Here is a 21734-nt window from a genome sequence, read left to right as displayed (position 1 = left end):
GACAGACCCCAGATCCAGCTCACTGTGCTCATCGCCATGGATGATTTCTTCTCTCCCAGGTAAGGAAAGTCCTGCTTAGAAAAGGCAAGGTCTACGAGATGATGTTGGTTAAGATTTCACGAGCATAACTGAAATTACCCCAAAAGCAAATCACCAAACATCAATAAGTTGCTATGAATCACAATATCATATCTATTAAATATGGTATGAGAGAAGGTTTATTTTTTTCTTGAAAGAATCTGTGAATGTCATGTATTTAAATGTTAAGTAACTGAATAGAGAGAGTTAGACAGGAATATTAAACCTTAACATTTTTTAATTGCAGCACAGACAATAATTTAAGGACCCTGTTGAGAGCTAATAGCTCTAGGCTAATAAAAATATTGCATCTCAAAATAGTAAATATTGACAAATAAAACCAGGAGAATTTATGAAACTATAAATTATATCCACTCTTTCCACAAACCCTAATGCAGTATATTGAACAGATAGTAAAAGTTTTGAGTAGATCATAAAAGGTAATGGTTTGGCTTTAATAACTTGCCAGCTGCATGGACCTCAAGTGAGAATTGTTTTATTAGCACTAACCTCAGTGTTCTTGCTTATTAGTAGGTTTTGCTTAGTCATGATTTCAGTGATTCCTGTTTCCTTGTGCGCTGAAACCATTGTCAAGGATTTTTGTGCCTCTCACTTGACAAGAGAAACAGTGTTTACTTTGATTTGCTTTCCTTGCAAGTTTGCAGTGTGCATTTCAACAAAGTTATCAACACCCAAGGCTGTCTGTAGGTCACATGAAAACACTTAAAACTTAGCAGAAACTTAATAATGCCCATGTTGGTGAAAATGGGAAATGTCAGACATCACTGTTACAAATTTTAATAGGAATTCAGGAGAATATACGTTATTTTTATAAACAATTTAGTAGGTGGTGTGAAGGTAACTTCACAAAACAAAAAGATATCATGTCAAATATCTTAACAGATAAAGTGATAGCAGGAAACCACCAAGGTCAAAGCAGGTTCAACTGTTCAAAGGACAGTTGCTAAGAAATAGTCTATCATTACAGTGGCTCTGAACACTTTTATTTGCAGCATCTTTGCCTGGCCAGTGAAAGATGACAGATAAAAGCTGTGGTACAGACAGACGTCATTTCACTCTGAATCAGGCCTTCAGCAGCACATTTCACTTTTAATCTCTTGGCCTGAAATTGGTGGTAAAGATCAAAGCATCTTTCTTTGACTCCACCATTTGGGCATCACAGTTCCGTTTAATATTACCGTAGTATTTCACCAGCAGGCAGCCAGACCTTCAAGGCTGTCAAAAGCTCCACATTTTCTTACAGTAAAAGAGTTGTCTAAACCTTTTTGGAGTAAGTGTGCTCAGAATCAGGATGTGGTATGTCCGGAATTCTAAAAAACACACCAGCTACCCGTACACTTCTGTGAGATCTGCCAAGTTACATCTGCCAAGGATCCCACCTTGGGCCCCTTGAAGGACCATGGATCTATAATTTGAAAACATGCCCACTGTAGAGCACTATAAATCCTTCTGGAAGTGAAGGGATGAATACTAAGTCTCCTCTTCAGGCCAAACTTAAAATTGCAAAAAGATTGATTCATTCAAAAAGTAAAAAAAACTATCTAAACATCAGAATAAACATTAACAGAAAACAGAACAGCAAACCTTCAAGAAAATACTTAAATATAGATCAATTGATTCAATCACGTAAAAGTTGTAAAAAAAATGCAGATCATAAAAAAAACTACAAAGGCAAAGATAAGTTGGGGGCATGAGTTACATATTATACAAACCTATATATAATAAACACATTTATATGATGGTGTGTTTACAGAGGATGAGAGGATTCGTATAACTTCTTCACACCCAACCAAGGAATGATACAACTACTCAAATCCAGGTCTAGCTAATAAAAAAGATACTGGCCGGAACAAAGCAGACTACAGAATGATGAGTCAAGTTACATAGATTGGTATGAGTTGATATACCCATGAGTCTACACCAAATTGTTAAAATGTTTAAGAACCTTTAAACTTCTGTCATATACTTCTGAATCATTTGATTTTTTTAATGTCACACAGTATTTTTATAAACAAAATTCCTGTGCTGTAGTAATGTCAATTGAAATCATGAGATACCATTGTTCATCTGATTTGTTTTCCAAAGACGTAATAACCAGTTTGGGTGAAGGTTCGGGAAAATGGACGTGTTCATACATTATTTCTGCATTTTGTATGATTGGGGATAATTTTATTTTATTTATTTAAAGATTTTATTTATTTATTTTTTAGAGAGAGGGGTAGGGAGGGAGGAAGGGAGGGAAACAGCAATGTATGAGAGAGACATCAGTCAGTTGCCTCTTGCGGGCCCCCATCTGGGGACCTGGCCCGCACTTATGCATGTTCCTGACTGGGAATTGAAACTGTGATTCTCAGTTTTGATTTGCAGGATGATGCTCAGTCCACTGAGCCACACCAGTCAGTGCTGATTATGGATATTTTTAATTTAATATTTTTATTTCTAATTTTTCTACTATAAATACATGTTTTATAATTTAATGTTTTTCTTGTTTAATTTTTTCTTTTTTATTTGAAGATTTTACTTATTTATTTTTAGACAGAGAGGAAGAGAAGGAAAAAGAGGAGAGAAATATCAATGAGTGTTTGCCTCTCACATGCCCCCAACTGGGGATGTGGCCCGCACCCCAGACATGTGCCCTGACTGGGAATCAAACTGGCGACCCTTTGGTTCTCGGCCTACACTCAGTCCACTGAGCCACACCAGGCAAGGTAATAATTTAATTTTTAAATAAAGATATAGGAGATAATATCAACATAAGCAAAATCAACAAAAAATATATTCAAGTGCAAATATAAGAACCCTCCTGGCTCTTTCTTTCCTTCTTTCTTTGATAAACAATTATTGTTTTACTATGGTGTGGTTGTCAGGAATTCCTGGCATGTGAGGTCTGCATGACACTCCTGTCCCCATTGCCTCCCTGCAGAACAGTGGAGCAACACTCTGGCAGATAGGGAAAATTTTCATTATTTGACGTACCACACCTTTAGCACAGCTGTCTGTGCACTCCCAGCATTTCCCAGCTTGCAGTTAGATGTGAAGCCAGTCACCTAAGACACTGCCTCCTGATGCTGTTGTTGATCCCACTAGTAGGCACTGGAAACCACTGCTCTAAAGTGACATCAAGTTTCTTTCCCTTACTCAGTGTTTGGTGCTCTTCCTCATCTGACTTACCTGGCCCACAGACGTGGTTAATAAGCAGTAGTTCTGTTTATTGTGGTGATCAGCTGCTATCGTGGCCTTAAGTGATAAGCAAACAGTGGCCTCCATTACCTACCACTCCAACCGTGGGCTCTGGATCACAAACATTAGCCCCATTGGCAAGATTTTTAGACCTGCAGGATTTTGGCCACACTCTACACTCCTGAAACAGAATCTGCATTTTAACCAGATCCCCAGGTTATATGTCTGCACATTGAAATATGAAAGGCCCAGGCTCCATTTCACAACTCTCTTCCCACCTCAAGCCTTACAGCTTCAGCTTGAGTCAAAAAAGAATTCCTTCCTTGAGTGCCTGTGGCACTTCTCATATGTTGAGGCTTTTTGCTTTCATTTTTGTTTTAATTCATTTTAGAGTCAGGAGCAGGAAGAATCAACAAAATTTTTATGTAAAAGGTCAGTGTCTAAAAATTTTAAGATCTGTGGATCCAATATTCTCAAAGTGCTCAATTTGGTGGCTATAGCAACAGCAAGAAAGCAGCCATAGACAATATGGGGACATGACTGTATTCTAACAAAACTTGATTTACAAAAACAGACAGCAGGCCACTTTGGCCAACAACCCTGTATCTAGAGGCAACTCCTTTGGTGTGCTGTGTATACAAATAACCCTTCAACTTTGTGGTTTACATTCCAGCTAAGGATTAGAAGATGATGGCATCCAGGCTATTGATGCTTGGGTGGCAACATAGTATAAAGTTGTGAACATTAGAATCAAATGATTCTGGCTTTTTAAAAATACCAATACCAAGTCAGATTAAATCAGATTCTTAGGAAGGCAAGACCCTGAAATTTGTACTTTTTCTTAAAACCTCTCTCTTGTGGTTTTAATGTGCAGCCAGAACCACTCCATTTCGCTGTGGACTGAGGGGTTTCCCGGAAGGTGGGACTTTTTGCGCTGTAACCAGAACCATTCCTAGCCAGGCCAGATGGTCGCCCCAGGAATGGAGAAGCACAGGTGTGTAGAAAAAGTATAAAATTGTGTCACATATAAAACTGGGTTCTTTCCTTTATGGCCTGGAGAAATTTTGCGAACTTAATAAGACCTTTTTCTTCCATTTTAAATGGGGATAAACCTATCTGACATACAAGGAAGGTTTAATTGTGTTTCACAAAACCCAAAATATGGTAGATGCTGAACAAAAGTTCTCTGACTCAATTCATTTGAAACATAGCCAGAAATCTTTAGGGCAATTTAAACTTAACTTGACTAAGTATAATCTTTTAAAAAGCAATTAAACTGCCAGTGAAGCTTTGAACATGATTTTTTACATTTAAAAAAAGTGTGTGAACCTATGTGGACAATGAGAGCAGAAGTGTAGACAAAAGCAGACAAGAATTTTAAATGGAGAAGAAGAACAGTAGTGGCTCATTCAGGACAGTAGAGAAAGCTGCACCTTACATGTACAGGAGAGACCATGAAGAAGCGAGCCAATTTGCTCCTGAGAGGGTAGTGCTGGGACTCTGAGTGCCACAGAGGAATGGAGAGAGACCAAGAACCACAACGCAGGACTGGCTGACAACTGTATAGGATCAGACGGACCTCCAGCGTGCCCCTCCATTGCATGTTATAGATAATATCCCCATACAATGTGACTTGCACACTCCAGCTCACTTCAGACAGGAGCCTGAGGCTTTATTTTCAAGGGTCATAAAAAAGAAGGAGTTTGATGCTCAAGGACATCAGGAGAGTAACAAGAGAAACAGGCAAGATGAAACTAGAGACTGAGAAGAAGTTTGCAAAGGAATCATGGGAGTCTCCAGACGCCTTTCTGCTTTGCCCAAATCCTGCTGCCAAGTTAATCCTCCCATGAAGAAAACTAAAGATTTTGGAGGCAAAAAAGAATTGGTCTCAGAGAAAATATATAAACATATCTTTTCACACTGACCGTTTAGAGCCCCCCAATAAAGTAAATTGGTTCAGTGACAAGCACCCTGCTGCAAAGGCACACCCCTCAAATATCCAGGAGGTAACACACTGCTCTGCAGTGGCTCACTCTTAAATATGAATGGTCAGCCAAGGAAGGATCACCAATAACAGTAAATACACCAAAATTAAAAAGATAAGCAAAAAATAAAAAAATAATTCACACAGACAAAACAGATAATGACAAAATTAAAGTTCTAAACATAAAATATTAATAGAGTATATTAGATATAAAACATTTAAAAAGTTTTTCAAAGATTAAACATGAATGTTTAAAAGAAAAATCAGAAAGTACTCTTGAACATTAAAACTATGAGAGTAAACTGCCCAGAAAACAAGTTACACACACACACACACACACCCCACACACACAATAACACACGTTCTATTTTTTAAAAAAGGAAAATGATAATAAGTCATAGAGAGTGAATCAAGGATGCTAACACTAAATTAACAGTAGTAGAAAATGGAAGAAAGGTATTAGAGGAGCAAACATTGCTGAAAAATATAAAATATAAAACTAAAGGTTACTAATCTCTAGATGGAAAGACCAAGAAATTCCTCCCACAAGAAGAAAGACACCAACGTCCACCACCCTGAAACTTACACTCATCAGAGACAAAGACACGATTCTGATAGATGCCAGAGGTATGTTTACCCAGAATCAAAATGCCATCACATTTCTTGATATACAACACTTGGTGCTAGAAAACTAGTTCTATGCCCAGCAAAACTATCTCTAAAAAATGAAAGCAAAATACTGATGTTTTCAGAGATGCATGAACTGAAACAATTCATTACCAACAGACCCACATTACAAAAAACATCAAAGGAATCCTCCAGGTAAAGAAAGGGAAATGGCACTGGATGAAAATCTGGATCTATGCAAAAGAATGAAATGCACAGGAAATGTTAACCATGTGGGGAGATATACAATATCTGACCTTATTACTTAAATCTGGTTTAAAGATAAACATTTAAGCAAAAAAAATAGCAATGTATGGTGGAATTTACAATAAATGCATCATTAACACGTGATAATAGTGGCACAAAGGTCAGAAGTGGAGAAATGAAAGTATACCATGACAAGGATCTTCTGCCACACCTCAGGTGACATACAGTGACGAGGAGGAGACTGTGATAGACTACGGACTCTAATGCTAGCACCAAAATAACAAAAATTTATGAAGGAGTTAGAACTAATAAGTCAAAAAAAGGGAGTAATGTAGAAAATACTCAATTCAAATGATGTAACAAAAAGAGAGAAAAGTTAACAAAGAACAAATGAGACAATAGCAAACAAATCATAAGATGATAGATTTAAATCTAACCATATCAATATTCACATTAAATATAAATATCACCAGTTAAAAGTCAGAGATTATCATATTGGTTAAACAAGACAAGATCCAATATACACTACCTATATAAAATGCACTTTAAGATCAATAAAACTTATAAATTTCTAACCAGACTGATCAGGGAAAAAAAAGAGAGATAAATCACAAATTGCCAATATTACAGATGAGAGAAATGACATCGCTGTAATATAGATATTAAAAGAATAACAATGGAATATAATGAATAACTTTATGCCAGTAAATTCAAAACTTAAATAGGAAATTTCCTGTTTCCTATTTTCCTATTTAATTTCCAATTTAATTTAATTTCCTATTTAATTTCCTATTTCCTTGAATGATATATCATTCCTTGAATGATATAAACTACCAAAGATTGCTGAGAATTAGCTATCAGCCCTAAATCTATTGAGGAAATTGAATTTTGAATTAAAATTTTTCTGATAAAGGCAACTGCAGATTCAGATTGCTTTCCTGGTAAAATAATGAGCTGGAAGATATATTTTTAAAATATTTTAAGACAAAAATAACAATTCTATATAAAATTTTCTAGAAAATTGAAGAGAAGATAATAGTTTCCAATTCATTCTACAAGGCCAGCATTAACCTGATCCTAAAACCTAAGAGATGTATTACAAGAAAACTGGAGACAAATATCCTTCATGAAAATAGATACAGAAATTCTAAACCAAGGTTTAGAAATTGAAATCAACAATATATAAAAAGGATAATTCATCATGACCAAATGAAGTTTAGCCTAAGACTACATGGTTGGTTTAACATTTAAAATCAATCAATGTAATTCATTATAAAGGGTGGGGCAAAAGTAGGTTTACAGTTGTGAGTACGTGAAACACAGAGTTTATTCTAGTATTATTACTTATTAATTATTGTATTATTTTCCATATGAACAATCATAAACCTACTTTTGCCGCACCCTGTATTAAAGAATTAAAAGGAACAATCATATATACTTTAACAGACACAGAGAAAGCATTTTGCAAACTCCAACATTCATTCTTCATAATAACCCTAAGCATACTACAAATAAAAAGAAATTTCTCAGTCTGATAAGGATGTCAATGAAAAACCTCCCATTAACACTTCTTTTTATGTTTTGCATGGTTTTTTATTTGCTTCAAGTGGGGCTTGAACTTCCACTTTCCCACACTCTGGATCATTTCTGATCCCACTGCAAGGAGCCCTGGCATCAGCTGACATGAGAAACTGAAAATGAAGACCCTCATCCCGCCATCTTGCTGAGAGAGTCTTCAAAATGTTATTGAGTGAGACTGGATGAATCCCGCTGTCAGCTGTCCACCGCGCTGACTGCCTCATCTCACCTGCTTTTCGGCAGAGAGGAGCAGGAAAACGCTGTTCCCAAATTCTCCTTCACCTCTTTAATCACCAAGGCGGAAAACTCCACCTTGGTAATGGTCCACCTGGAAGCTATCTCCCTCTCTTCTCCTCGGTTAAAATCTTTAGCACATAAGGCAATGTGCGAGCTGATGAGGGGTCATCTCGCTGTTTGAAAGCAGCATTATGAAGTCAGTTTCCACACTAGTTAACAGTACCCTTTATATATGTGGCTCATCTCTATCATATATATATATATGATATATATATGTATATATATATATATATATACACACAGATATATACTGTAAAGAAGAGGTAACAGTGGCTTCTAGAAACTGATTTTATTCAAGGTTTCCTGTGTGGTAGGCACCTGAAAGCTGGATAAAAGGGTCTTGCGTGATCCTGCTGTTAGTTGGGTTCTGTTTTGCAGGACCAGGAACAGTGCTGGCAAGACAGCTCAGGGGCTGGGAGGGAATTATGCCACCTGAGTGTCTCACTATTTTCTGTCCCCTATTTTCTCTCCCTTCCTCATGCTTCTATCTGATTAGGCTAGAGACAACAACAAAAAGATACACAGAAAAAAATTAATACCTATACATAGAGAGAGATTTCTATAGAATTTCCTTTATTTGCATTTATCTTTCCTCTGGTAGGTATTGTTACCTTTTTGTTACTGATTTATGCTGCAGTAAAACCTCTTCTTTCAGTCACAGCAAGAAACCAAAGCCCAAACAAACAGAAAACCCCTCAAAAAAGGTAGAAAACAAAAGGTTTGAACAAAGAAAGAGGGGGAAGGGGATCTAACATATTTAATAATAACAGACAAATGCTCTACCCCTAAGATTACAAACAATAATACAAGCATGTCCACTCTTACTACTTCTCTGTGTAAAATTTAATGAAATCTATAAAAATGCTGTTATAACTAATAATTGACTTTAGCAAGTTGCAGGATGCAAGATCAATATGGAAAAATCAATTGTATTTTTATAAACCAGCAGCAATTAGAAATTAAAATTTTAAAATGATACCATTTAAATAGCATTAGAGATAAATCTGTCAAAAATATGTAACACTGAAGACTACAAAACAATACAGAGAGAAATTAACTAAGATGTAATTAATGGAGAGATATACCTTGTTCAGGGTCAAAGATGAGGAGGAGCCAGCAAAAGATATGGAGAAGAACTGTCTAGAAGGTCCAATGAGAAACAAGAGAGTATGTTCCAGAGGCTGAGGGGTTATTTTTAAACATTTTATTTATTTTTAGAGAGGGGGAAGGGAGAGAAAAAGAGAGGGAGAGAAGCATCAATGTGTGGTTGCCTCTCATGCACCCCCTACTAAGGATTGGCCCGCAACCCAGGCATGTGCCCTGACTGGAAGTTGAACTGGTAGCCCTTTGGTTCACAGGTCTGTGTTCAACGCACTGAGCTACACCAGCCGGGGCAAGGCTCTGGGTTTTTTAACGGTGACACTAAAATCAAATCAGCTTTAAAAATGTAATAATAACAGATCTGAATACAAACAGATTGGTTGAACTGAGAGTAGACAAATTTGTTTTCAGAAGTCAATTAGAAGAAAGAAGAGAAAGGAAGGAAGAAGGAAAGAAGGAAGGAAGGAAGGAAGGGACGGAGGGAGGGAGAGGGAGGGGGGAGGGAAGGAGGGAGGAAAGAAGGAAGAAAGACTAAGACGAGCCAAATACCTTTAATTCATGGTCCTTGAAACATAGAAATGGCCTGAAGGAGTTTATCCAAATAATTAATTCTAAATAAAGTGATAAAATATAAAATTATTTTCTAAATCAAAGGGTTTTTCAGCCCTATGGTTCTCAACCCTCTCCTCCTATTCTCTTGATTAACTATTTTCTCAGTTTCTTCTCATTTGTTTTATTTTTCTTCAGCCTTATTCATCATTCTCTTTTAATCACTCTTTCTTCTCAATGTGACTTATTTCCATTCACTTTATGAGGCTGTCAATGATACAGTCAAATTTAAATAGGCTGGCACAAAACAGAGACAAGTGCAAAAATCAAAAGGAAATTCATGCACGATGAAAGTCTTAAACAGAAAGGACCTCTTCATGCATGGCTCGGACTTGTCCAACATGCATCTTTCAGCCACATGTGGACAATAAAGATGAAAATCATATAATGTTCAAATCGGAAGTGATCATCTTCCTCAGAGACACCTGTGTCAGCTTAGAAATAAAGAGAGTGAATTACAGACTGATTAACCAATTTGCCTGATGTCATTGAGCCAACTGGAGGTTGATCTGGAATAAACCTGACTCCCAAAAGTGTAGAGAAAAGCCTTTTTTCTTTCTCTACACTGAATAATATTCACTGAATAATATTCTACACTGAATAATATTCTCTACACAGACGTACTAATTTCAAGTAAAACCGAAAATAGGCAATGACTCACTTTTCCAAATCCTTGCGAGTGAAGTTAATTTTCTTGTATAAACCAAAAGTAAAGATTGAATTATTTCATTCTGCTTGATGTTTTACTATGAATGCTTTCATTCTTTTCCATGCTAAGGCCAAGGAGCATCTTTTGCTCATTTCAGTAGTTTCAAAATGTGAAAAGGATGTTGAAGTAACATAATTATTCAAAAATCTAGGCAAAACAGTTCAAGTAATAGAAGCACCAGACTAGTATGCACTTATCAGCAAAATTTTTGCATCCAGTGGGTCATATTCCTTCATCCACTTTTGAATCATAAAATCTTTGTGTTTTCCCAAGCCTGTAAAACTTTTTAAAACATTCCTCCAGGATGAAATTGTATACAAATCAGGATGAATATCATCTTAATGCTAGAATGTGTATTTTTTAAAATAGTCTTATATAATGAGCCTTGGCTGGTGTGGCTCAGTGGATTGGGCACGGACCTGTGAACCAAAGGGTCACCAATTCAATTCCCAGTCAGGGCACATACCTGGGCTGCAGGCCAGTCCTTAATAGGGAGTACTCGAGAGGCAACTACACATTGATGCTTCACTCCCTCTCTTTCGCCCTTGGTTCCCCTCTCTAAAAATATAAATCAATAAAAATCTTAAAAATAAATTTTTTAAAAGTAGCCTTATATAATGGAATAGGATTTCTTCTTCTAAACATACACTAACTTGATAACATACCTTATACATTTTTTCTATCTATGCCTTGTCTTTGAATCGATGAATTTTTCATGGATTTTCAGCCCTAAAAATCTTCATAAAACATTTCTTTTTTCTCACTCTGTATCAGATGCATTTGATCCTTACAAAACCATAAGAGGGAAAAGTCAGGTTTCATCTAAATGTGAAATTAATTCACATGATTATAACATATCTTGTATAGTACAGGTTGCTCTTTAACAGGATGTAAGGTAACTTTAAAAATACTATGAAATTACATAAATACTTTTAGAATTAGTAGTGAACACGATGAGACAAAAAGAAAGAAATTTTAAAAAATATATAGAGTCAAAAAATTAGTACCCATGTAGTGAAATTGATGTGGTCACATGTGTGGCTGAGCTTTCTAGATCAGCCAAAGAGAGAGAATAGTAGGAGTAGCTATGTAACTCACAGAGCCCCTACAAAGGAAAAACACACAGCTATTCCATATGAGCATGTGTGTCCCTAGGACTGAGACCTGAGAGATATTTCTTCTGTGAGTTATCCTGATGAGACCCTATTTACTATGTGAACAATATCCTTAGCTATCTTACACTAAATAAAACCAAAATTTTCATGGGGTTGTTTGCTCTGATATTTCTCAGTACAAATTAATACTACATAGTTATGGTGTAGAAGACAGAGATGGAGATAAATAAGACACTTGAATTCTTCCCTCCCTAAACTTCACGTATCTAAACAGTCACAAAATCATCCCAATTTCATTCTCATAATTTTTCTAACTGGCTACTCCAGCAATTTCACCCTTATTATTTCTCACCTGATTTATTTTGAGGCTCCCTAACTGTTCTCTCCACCGCTAATTTCTCTCTTTTCCCATCCATCTAAACTACAGCTCCCATTTGGATCTTTCTGAAGCATTTTTCTGGTTATCTAACTCCTTTCCTCAAAAAGCACTTTCTCGGGAGGAAAAAAAAATAAGTTAAATTTACTAGCTTGTTCATATGTGATCCTCCACGATTTGGTCCTAACTTGGTGGTGAGGATCTCAAACACCAACAGATGCTAGGCAGGCTACATAAATGAGCCAAGTGTCGCTGGGGTAGATCACTGAATCAGTGCTCAGATATTTAAGAATTAATTATCTCAAGACTGTTCATGGAAAAGTTAAAATATCAAGCTATATCCACTACAGTCTCGATTTGTGTTTTCAGTACTTGGAAGTCATGCATTAGAGACATGACTTTCTTTTCCCCTTCACAGCGTGTATACATACTTTAGATAGGGAACTTTCTAGCATAACATCAATTTCCTTAGCACTGAGTGCTTTATTTTTCCCATGAAATGAAGGTTTGCACTCCCTCAAGCACATCCTTAAAATATCTTGACTCTGCATGCAATGTTTAGATTGTTTTATAAACCAATTTTTAGGCCTGTGATATATTTGTGCCATTTGTCTGCAAATGTAATATTTTCAAATTGGTGTGAGTTGACCTGCATATTTTCACAATCTGAACAGTAACGTTATTTCAAATTTACCCAGTAACTATTTTACAGCCTTGGATACGTTCCTAAATTAGATTAGTTTATATTGAAATATACTTTTCAAAAGATTCATTTGTTTGAATTCAGAGATTAAGAAATCAAATTTTCTAAAAGCCACTCCTCTAACCTGGCTTCCCCAGGGGCCCCACACAATGGTGATGCCAATATTTGCATTCATTTATCAACTGTCCCAACACACAACACACCTCCTGGGAAATTCGGGATACACTGCTGATCTGCAAGGGCACTCGGCCCTAGTTCAAACTTTGGAAACAAAGGCAGAAAACTGAGAGAAAAAAATACAGTCTCCAGAATGATCCAAATACCAGACTCTCCCATCTCTCAAGCTGAAGAGTACAAAGGTAAGACTTCCCCGAATGTCACATTAAAAAGTAGGGATTTGACCAAAGATGAAATATCATAGGAGCTAAGAAGATTTTGGTTGATATTTGAATTTCGAGTAGCTGAAGTTCAGCCTGCCATTTTCACAATTTAAGCTGCATATTTAAGAAGAAAAAAAAAGCCAAGTGCTGAAAATTGAAATCCTCTCATGAACAGTCATTCTATTTGAAAAATTAGAGACTTGTCAAAGAACAGCCATAACATTTACATAAATGTAAGGACAGAGAAAATTAAATGACAAAACCTGTGAGCAGTTTTTTTTTTTTGGTCCTTCCTGCTAAGTGGAATAGGCGTACAAATGTGCTGTCATGTACTCTTCAAGTTTAAGGCTTGATATACAGAGCTGTAACTCCAAATCAAAATCTCTGTGTGAAGGAGTTAATAGGAGCTCTAATATAACAGGCTTGTACAGTCTTTAAAAATAAACAAGATTTATCATTCGTTGATGACTATACATTTTACACGTTCTCCTGTATTTAAACTCCCAGAACTCCTTTGTACTTGGCAGTCTGTCCCACAGGTAGTCAGCGGCCAGGTTATAAGAAAATGGGAAGAGATGACAAGTGAAGGTTCATAAAATATACATATCTATATTAGGTATATCTTTAAATCAGATAAACATTCATTTATTCATTTTAAAGCTGAGACTTAACCAAGAACGCCAATAGAACTTTAATTGTATTTATCTATGACCTCGTTTTCATAAACATCATATGAAACATCTGTACCTTTTAGAAGTTAAAAAGATGTTGGTGTCAGAAAGTGAAATAATCGGGAAGCAAATAAAAACAACTGTGATGAGTTCCTCCTGTGAAGCAATAACAAGCCGGTGCAATGAAAGGCTAAAACCTTGGAAAGAAAATGTCAAGTTAAGAATTGCTTTGACATAAAGATAATGCACAAATAAAAGGAAAGAATACTTGGGGAGAGGAAAGAATTGAAAGAAAAACAATTTATGGGCAATATAGAAGTTTCTGTACACATTTAAGGCATAACAGATTTGGTAAAGATTTCAGAAAATGATGAAATATCTTGTTGATTTCATAGGGGGGAGGAAAGGAAACCTCATTGAAGAATCACCATTCAGAATGCCAGATTCAAACCAGCTCCTAACTTTTATGTTACATTGAACTTTTTATGAAAATTTGAACCTGAAGGCAATTGCCTTCTAAAAGAAGCACAGTGTGCTAAACAGAACCATGCCCAACCTGAAGATCTTCACATCCTCCTAATCCTTAGAATCGGTGAATGTTCCTCTCCTGGCAAAAGGGATTTTGCCAATGTAGTTAAATTAAGGACCTTGAGATAGACAGATATTTTTTCTGGATTATTTGAGTGCTGTTCTTCACATGGGTACTTACAAGCAGAGACTTGACCAGCTGGGGTCACAGGGATGTAACTCCAGAAGGATGGTCCAAGAGATGAACATTGCTGGTTTTGAAGGTGGAGGGAAGGAGCCAGGAGCCAAGGAGCAGGGGCAGACTCTAGAAGCTGGAAAAGGCAAGGAAACAAATTTCTCCTGCGCCCCCTGCAAGGACGTGCAGCCCTGCTGACAGTGTCATCTCAACCCAGCGAGACCTGTATCAGACTTCTGACCCACAAAACTGCAAGGAAATAAACTTGTGTTATTTTAAGCCACTACATTTGTGATAACTTGTTACAGCATAAATAGAAAACTAATACAGCAAATGCTAGAACGTGGATTTCAAAGCATCAAATTTAAAAGTTTTATGTTAAAAAAAACCAAAGCCAAAGAAAAATATGTCTCAATTTTTCCATTGAATGGCCTATAATATCATATATAAAATGTGAGATAAAAATAGCTCTGTGGAAATAAATATCTAAAGAAACTTAAATATCTTCGGAAAAGCAGATGCCTATCTCCTCTTAGATGGAGAGCCTAGTGAAAATGTTTAACTTTGAAAAACCTGCTTGAATTTCATTTCATGGTTAGTATGTTAAATTTGATCATGTCCAGCCCTGCTTATAAATCTTCATAGTGTCCCATTTTATGTGGAATTAAATGCAAACCCCACCCTATTGTTTATCAGGCCCTATGGGGCCCCAGCCCTGCGATCACATTTTCTACTCCTCTCCCACATCTCACCAAGCCACAGCCACACTGGCCTTTTTTTCTGATCTTTAAACATGAAAATCTTATTCTTACTCTACCCTAGAGCCTTTGCACTGATGATCCCTTTGCCTGAAATGTGTGGAAGAGCATTGCATAAAGATCAGAACTAGAGATTCAGCACTCAGAGAAAGACCAGCATCTAGAAAGAAACCTGCATAACATCAGAACCAGCTGGGCATAGTCAAAAGTATGCAAGTCCCATGCCCTGGCTGGTATATTATAGCTCAGTGGATTGAGCACAGCCTGTGAACCAAAGGGTCACCGGTTCAATTCTCAGTCGGGCACATGCCTGGTTTGCTGGCCAGGTCCCCAGTAGGAAGTGCGTGAGAGGCAACCACACATTGATGTTTCTCTCCCTCTCTTTCTCCCTCTCTTTCACCCTCTCTAAAAATAAATAAAGATCTTAAAAGAAGAAGTATGCTGGTCCCAGAACTCCAACTCAACCTGCTGAACTGCCTCTGTACAAGTCCCAGAATCACATTTTTAAACACGCCCAGGGAATACAGAGGGGAAGCATCACCACACTTCTATGATGGGAGCAGAATGGGGCATGTTTGGGCAGACCCAGCAGAGAGAGCTGCACTCTAGGAAGACGTGCTGCTGTCTTTACACCTAACTCACTGGTTGGTGTAAGTAAACTTGACTGTTAGAGTTAGTAATATCTTTGAGAAACCACAGTATGGTACAGTGGTTAGGAGAACAGATACCTAGGTTTATAACCGCAGCTCAGCCCCTTACTAGCTGATATACTAGGGCAAGCTACTAAACCCATTGGACCTCAATATCCTGATCTATGACAAAGAGTAAAATAACAAAGAGTTGTGAGGAATAAACTGTTTAATACACATAAAATATGTAGAACAGTGCTTGGCCAATAGTGGGTGTGCACTAAATGTTGGCCATGATTTGTAAAAGGTGCCGTTCTGGCCAGTCAGCCATGGCTTTCCTGTGACATGATCCATTTCATGCCATTTGCCAGTATTTGAAAAATGCTTTCTTAATGTCTAAACATATCTACTTTTCATCTTTCAAAGCCATTCCATGAAATAAAATGAAAAAAATCTACGCTCTTATCATTGTCTTTCAAACTGCTTAATCTGTGAATAGTGTTAAACATTCAGGCCATAAAACCTTCACAGTTTTATAAAATGGTTACTGTTTCTTTGCTGATATGTACTGGATTATCTATTCAAAGCCACAGAGAAATCAGAAAATAAAATATCAGTAAGAATCTCCTTTTTTATTCTCCAGACTCTCTGCTGATTTAGCTCCCCCTCTGGTGGCTAAATGAAAAGGGCAAAGGTTACCCACAGAAACTGTCTATTAAAAAAATAATAACATTTATTTCAAAAAACATCTAAATTCAGATAGAATTTCATCCCTGGGTGTTAGGCCCTAGATCCACCAAAAATGTGAACTAGTCAGTTCTAATCCTTAGTTCTTCACCAATGTAAGAGATAGATGGATGTTTGAGCCTGAAGATTTGGGAGAAAGAGTTGTTTATCTTCACCCTGTAGAGGCGGGCATTCAACTGGTCTAGCCATGAAATGTGGGAGACCTGAAGATCAAATGTTTGGAAATTCCAGTGGCCTCCTTATTCCCATAGGAATTGGCTAGGGGACAGAACCCACAGATGTGCCCTCTGATGCTGGGCACTAAGGAAGGGAGGCCAGAGGGAATGTCAGTATGACACAGCTAAGCAGAAAGAGGGGAAAAGGGCTTATGAACTGTTTGGGCCTGGTCTCTCTTTCCTTTCCAGTTGTGGAAAGGATCCAGCAGTTTTTTTGTGCCTAGAGGATCCTCTTTAAATGGTAAGTGGAAGCAAGAAAATGGTGGCAGTCAGCCCCATAACAAGGCAAAAGAAGCACACAAGCATTGGCCATGGCATGGATTTCCGAGAAGCCTAAGGAATAAGGCAGCCAGGTATTCCACCATTAACTAAGTGCCTTATGAATAGAATAACCAAGAGTCACCTCCCAGGTCACTAGTGGTAAGATACACTCTGTACCAAAAACCAAGCTATGCTTGCTGCACACATCATTGATATGTGGAAAGATGAGGAAGGAGAAAGGGAGACTCAGAGAGAGAGGTGGGGAGAAGAGGGCAGGTGGAGAGAGAGAGAGAGAGATTCAGAGAAAGAGACAGAGAGAGTACTTTCTACTGAACAGTGTTGGGAAGCAAGGAGTGACTGAGCCACTTATTCCCAAATTGGACTATACTCGAATCTGACAGACTTAGGTCAGTGCTAGAACAACTAAGTTTTAAATTGGAAATGATTTAAATATGCAGAAATAGAGCATATCAATTTTCTGCTGATGAGCAGTAATGAAGACTCAGAGGAAAATAAATTATTGGGGAAAAAAGTTCTATTTTGTACATATCTGATGTGAAACTATAGAATCTATACATATTAAACCATTAAATTCTAGTCACTCTTTCCCAGACTAAACTTTCATTTTCCAAACAATAGGCTAAAATTTGGGGGAAATTCACATAAATCATTTCCAGTTAGATCAAATTTAATCATCAGTGGTTTTCCCCATGAAATAAGTACCTTGTTCCTTATAACCTTGGTCAAGTCATGGTTCCCATTTTCTTGGGTGTAGAGTTAGAAAATAGATGGATCTACTGGTCTAATACCTCTTGCAACTCAATAATTTAATGATGGGTCAAGTTCCTCTCAGGTCTTTGTTTCAAATCAAGTGCATGATTAAGGCACTTTAGAAATCTGGAACTAGCTTAATTTAACTATCCCTAGGTTCAGAAATGCCCAAACACTTTCATATTTCACTGCAAGGTGTTTGTGGAATAACTTTTCCATAAATTTACCTAGGTTTGCCTGCCAGTCTTTGTTCGATCTAGATTAACTCCTGGAGCAGTCAAGGGTAAGTGCATCCTCGCCAATGGGCCTCTTAAAAGAACTGAACTTTAGCACGTCATTAGCCAGCTTCTTCAGTTCAATGGAATGTTAAAGCAACATTTATCCCTCACATAGTACTTTCCTCCTGCAAGTTAAAGTTTCCCTATGGAAAAATAAAAGGTGTTATTTATTTTGCTTAATAAAGACTTTCTAGAATAATAACATTTCCAGTATTAGCAAATTTGAAACTTTATAAATCCCCAGAGCTGCTCTCCTTTCAGTCTGTTAAATCAGGAGATTCTAAGCCTCTTTTAAATCTCAGAGAATACGATTCCTGGTGACTTACTATAAATGCCAATGCAGCTAGGAAGTGTTAATGCATTTTGTTTGATAAGACTTCCTTCTGAACCCCCAGCTATCGTGTTTTCCAATGTATGATTCTGTTCACACCTGGTATAGGGTTCGGAGGGGACAGGCAATATTGTAAAACATTCTTGAAGCAATAGAAAAGCAAAAAAAAAGTCATCATTTCCTATGGAGATAATGTCCATGGTGCACTGACACTTTCTAATGTTTTCCATAGTATTGATTTATGGGGAAGTTACACAGGTAGTGCTTAGAACCAGCTTTCCCCATAAAAGCTCAGTGACAGAGAATAACTTTTACATCTTTCAAACTGTCCATTGTAAAAGATTTTTTCATTACGACGAAGGTGTTTAGAGGTTTCTGATATAATGTAGAATGATAACTCCCTTGAGTCTCAGACTCCTGGAAAGAACAAACAATGAAACGGACCCTTCCCCTGAGTGAGCTCCATAATGAAATTCGTTTGACTACCCGTGGCAACAAAGTGCTTCCCTGACGTGCTGGAGTTCTGTAATGTGAAATTCTGATTCTCACAAATTAAAATTTATTTATAAATATATTGCTTTGACCTTGTGCTTTCAAAACAAGAGAAGCTGTAACTCCTGTCTATTCATCACTGTTATTGCACTTAATTCACACAGTTTCCTGTTTAACTCTTGGGGTGAGCAAACACAAAGGCAACCCTAGGAGTTTAACATTCTGGAAGACACTTTGATACAAAAGCTGACTTTGGTGTGCTCACGTGTGATGAAAACATGAAAGTGGAAAGTTCAGAGAGTACACCAGGGGTGCCAGGATATCTTGCAGAGGTGTCAAACTCAATTTCACCGGGGGCCACATCAGCCTTGCGGCTGCCTTCACAGGGCTGAATGTAATTTTAGGACTGTATAAATGTAACTACTCCTTAACTAGGAGCAAGGAGCCCGATGCTGCCGCCGGGTAGAAACAAGGTGCTGAGCCAGATAACACAAGGTGGAGGGCCAGATTCGCCCGCCGGCCTTGTGTTTGCCACCTGTGTCTTAGAGATAGCTGTTCTAATAACTGGTCTAACATTTCCCAGTTAAATTAAGAGAGTTGCTCAAATGCAATTAAAATTTGGTTTTCTCCTTTTAAAAATACCAATTTATAATTATTTTTGTCACTAATACACCCACTCCTAAAAGAACCTTCCAGGCACTGTAGCACCTGTTCCCTGCCTCTCAGCACCGCCTCCTGGAATAGAGGGGCCTGGAATAGGGTGTCCTGGTTTGTCCTGGTTTGTCCTGGACTGAGGGGTTTCCAAGATCCTGGACTTTAATGCTCAGACAAGGAGAAAAAACCAGATAAGCTGGTTGCCTTACAGATGTTTCCAGTCTTTAGTGTGCTCAAAATTACCTGTAGAGCTTGTTAAAACTCAGATTTCTGAGTCCCACAGCCAGAATGTCTTATTCACAAGATCTGTGGGATGGTGCAAGAATTCGAATGTCTAACAAATTCCCAGGTGATGTTGATGTTGCTTGTCTGAGGGCCACATTTAAGAAGCCACTGCTATATGCCAGGACTCCAGGATATAAACCAAATTAATTTAATGGTCTATATTGATACACATAATCTTATTAGACTATCTCTAGCAAGAATTTGCATTGGAACTCAAGGTCTTATATCAATTAACTTGGTAGTGTAGAAAGGGTTCTACATTTGACACTAGATACACACAGAAAAGGGACTATAGGGGGGGAATTCTCATGGTACCTAACACATTTCCATTTCCTGATTCCAGTCCTTCAAAAAGGCTCAGCTGTGCTTATCCCCCTCTAGTTCCACTAGGGTTTCTCATTGTCTACTGATACATTATTGTTTTGTCTTCAGCTACCTCAAGTGCTTTATGGTACATGAGGCAACATAACCCTAATTAAGACTAAATGTTCCAAAGAACTGCATGCAACAAACTATTGATCAAGAAAACTATTGATCAAAGTCCAATCAAATACTATATTGGCTCTGCACAACTTTATAGTCTTTTCCATAACTTTGTAAACTATCAGAAAACATGTTATAATCATTCATATATTGACAGAGCTTAAAAATTTGATGCATTTCTTATGTAAATGCATCCCACTAAATATGGAAAAGGCTGTAAGGAGAGGAGTAAAAGGAAAAATTACCAACTCATTTAAGGATGTCCAAAGAGAAAAATTTTAACACAATGCCTGGGCCCATTGAATCTCATAAAATAGAATTTATGAGTAAACAGTAGATTTGAGCAACTGGATTTACATGCCATGGAATTTTATAGGCCAATCCCACAAAATTGAGACTATTACTTTCTTTTTTCAATGAAAAATAGAAACATGTTTTAAAGACCATTGAGGAGGATTTTAGAAGCACAGAACCCATTGCAGCCTAGGTCATTCCTCTCCCTCTCTCTAATGACACAACAAAATTACCACTCTGGTTTTGAAGACCCTTAGGAGAATGATTTTAAAATCTCCCCTAATAAAGTTTTTCTAAGAGGTAACAGAATTCAATGCCTGGAAATATCATTATGGCTTTTCCAAATCTCTTCTACTCGAATTATCGTTTGTTTCATTGAACCCAGGGAACAGGTGACCAGGATCTCTGACTGATGAAAGCATGCTGTTGAAGGCCATTGTTAATTTTGTTAATTGTTTGGTTAAATGGAATATGAAAAAATTTAACAATTTCTTTCAAGTGGAACAATTTTTCAAGTTAACAATCTTTCCCATATTCCATTTGATCCTGTATGTTTGTAACTGTCTGGAACTACCTTGTGTGGTGTATTGTTTATTCAATCCAAACCTAACAGTTTCTGAATTTCTTGATTTACCATAGCACTCAGTAATCTATTCTCCTAAGTACAGTATTTTCTGTTATGGATTCCTGGTTACTTTTAGTCTCTGCATATTCAGTATCTTTCTAAAATGCTTCTCCATGAGTGTGACCACTGTGTTTTTTTCTTTTCAACCATTCTGCCTGATCCTGACCACATTTTCATGGGTTATACCACCTTCAGTTAATTCGAGCAATTTGGAATCCCTGTTCTGTCATCTACCAAACCACCTACCTCGAGTCACCAAAAACCCAACATCTTTCCCATTTTCAGATAAATATATCACAATTTTCAAAGGTCTGGCCTTAGAATTGAGCCCTAACATTTGGTTTTTGACCCACACACAAGGCAGTGTGTCAGGACTCACTGATAATAATACACAGACATGGTATTTGTTATCAGGTCCTCTTACAGTAGAGAGAGTGATTGCATTGCTTTGCCATTTATGCTGCACACTCTCCTTTAGCCCTGAGTCACTCTCTTTCAGTAGTATTTATCAACGTAATCCTCATCGAGTTTCA

Source organism: Phyllostomus hastatus, unplaced genomic scaffold, assembly GCF_019186645.2.
Source record: "Phyllostomus hastatus isolate PE091 unplaced genomic scaffold, TTU_PhHast_1.1 phas_contig_86, whole genome shotgun sequence".
Lineage (NCBI taxonomy): Eukaryota > Metazoa > Chordata > Mammalia > Chiroptera > Phyllostomidae > Phyllostomus > Phyllostomus hastatus.
The sequence above is the reverse complement of the archived record's forward strand: the minus strand, read 5'-3'. Positions refer to the sequence as shown.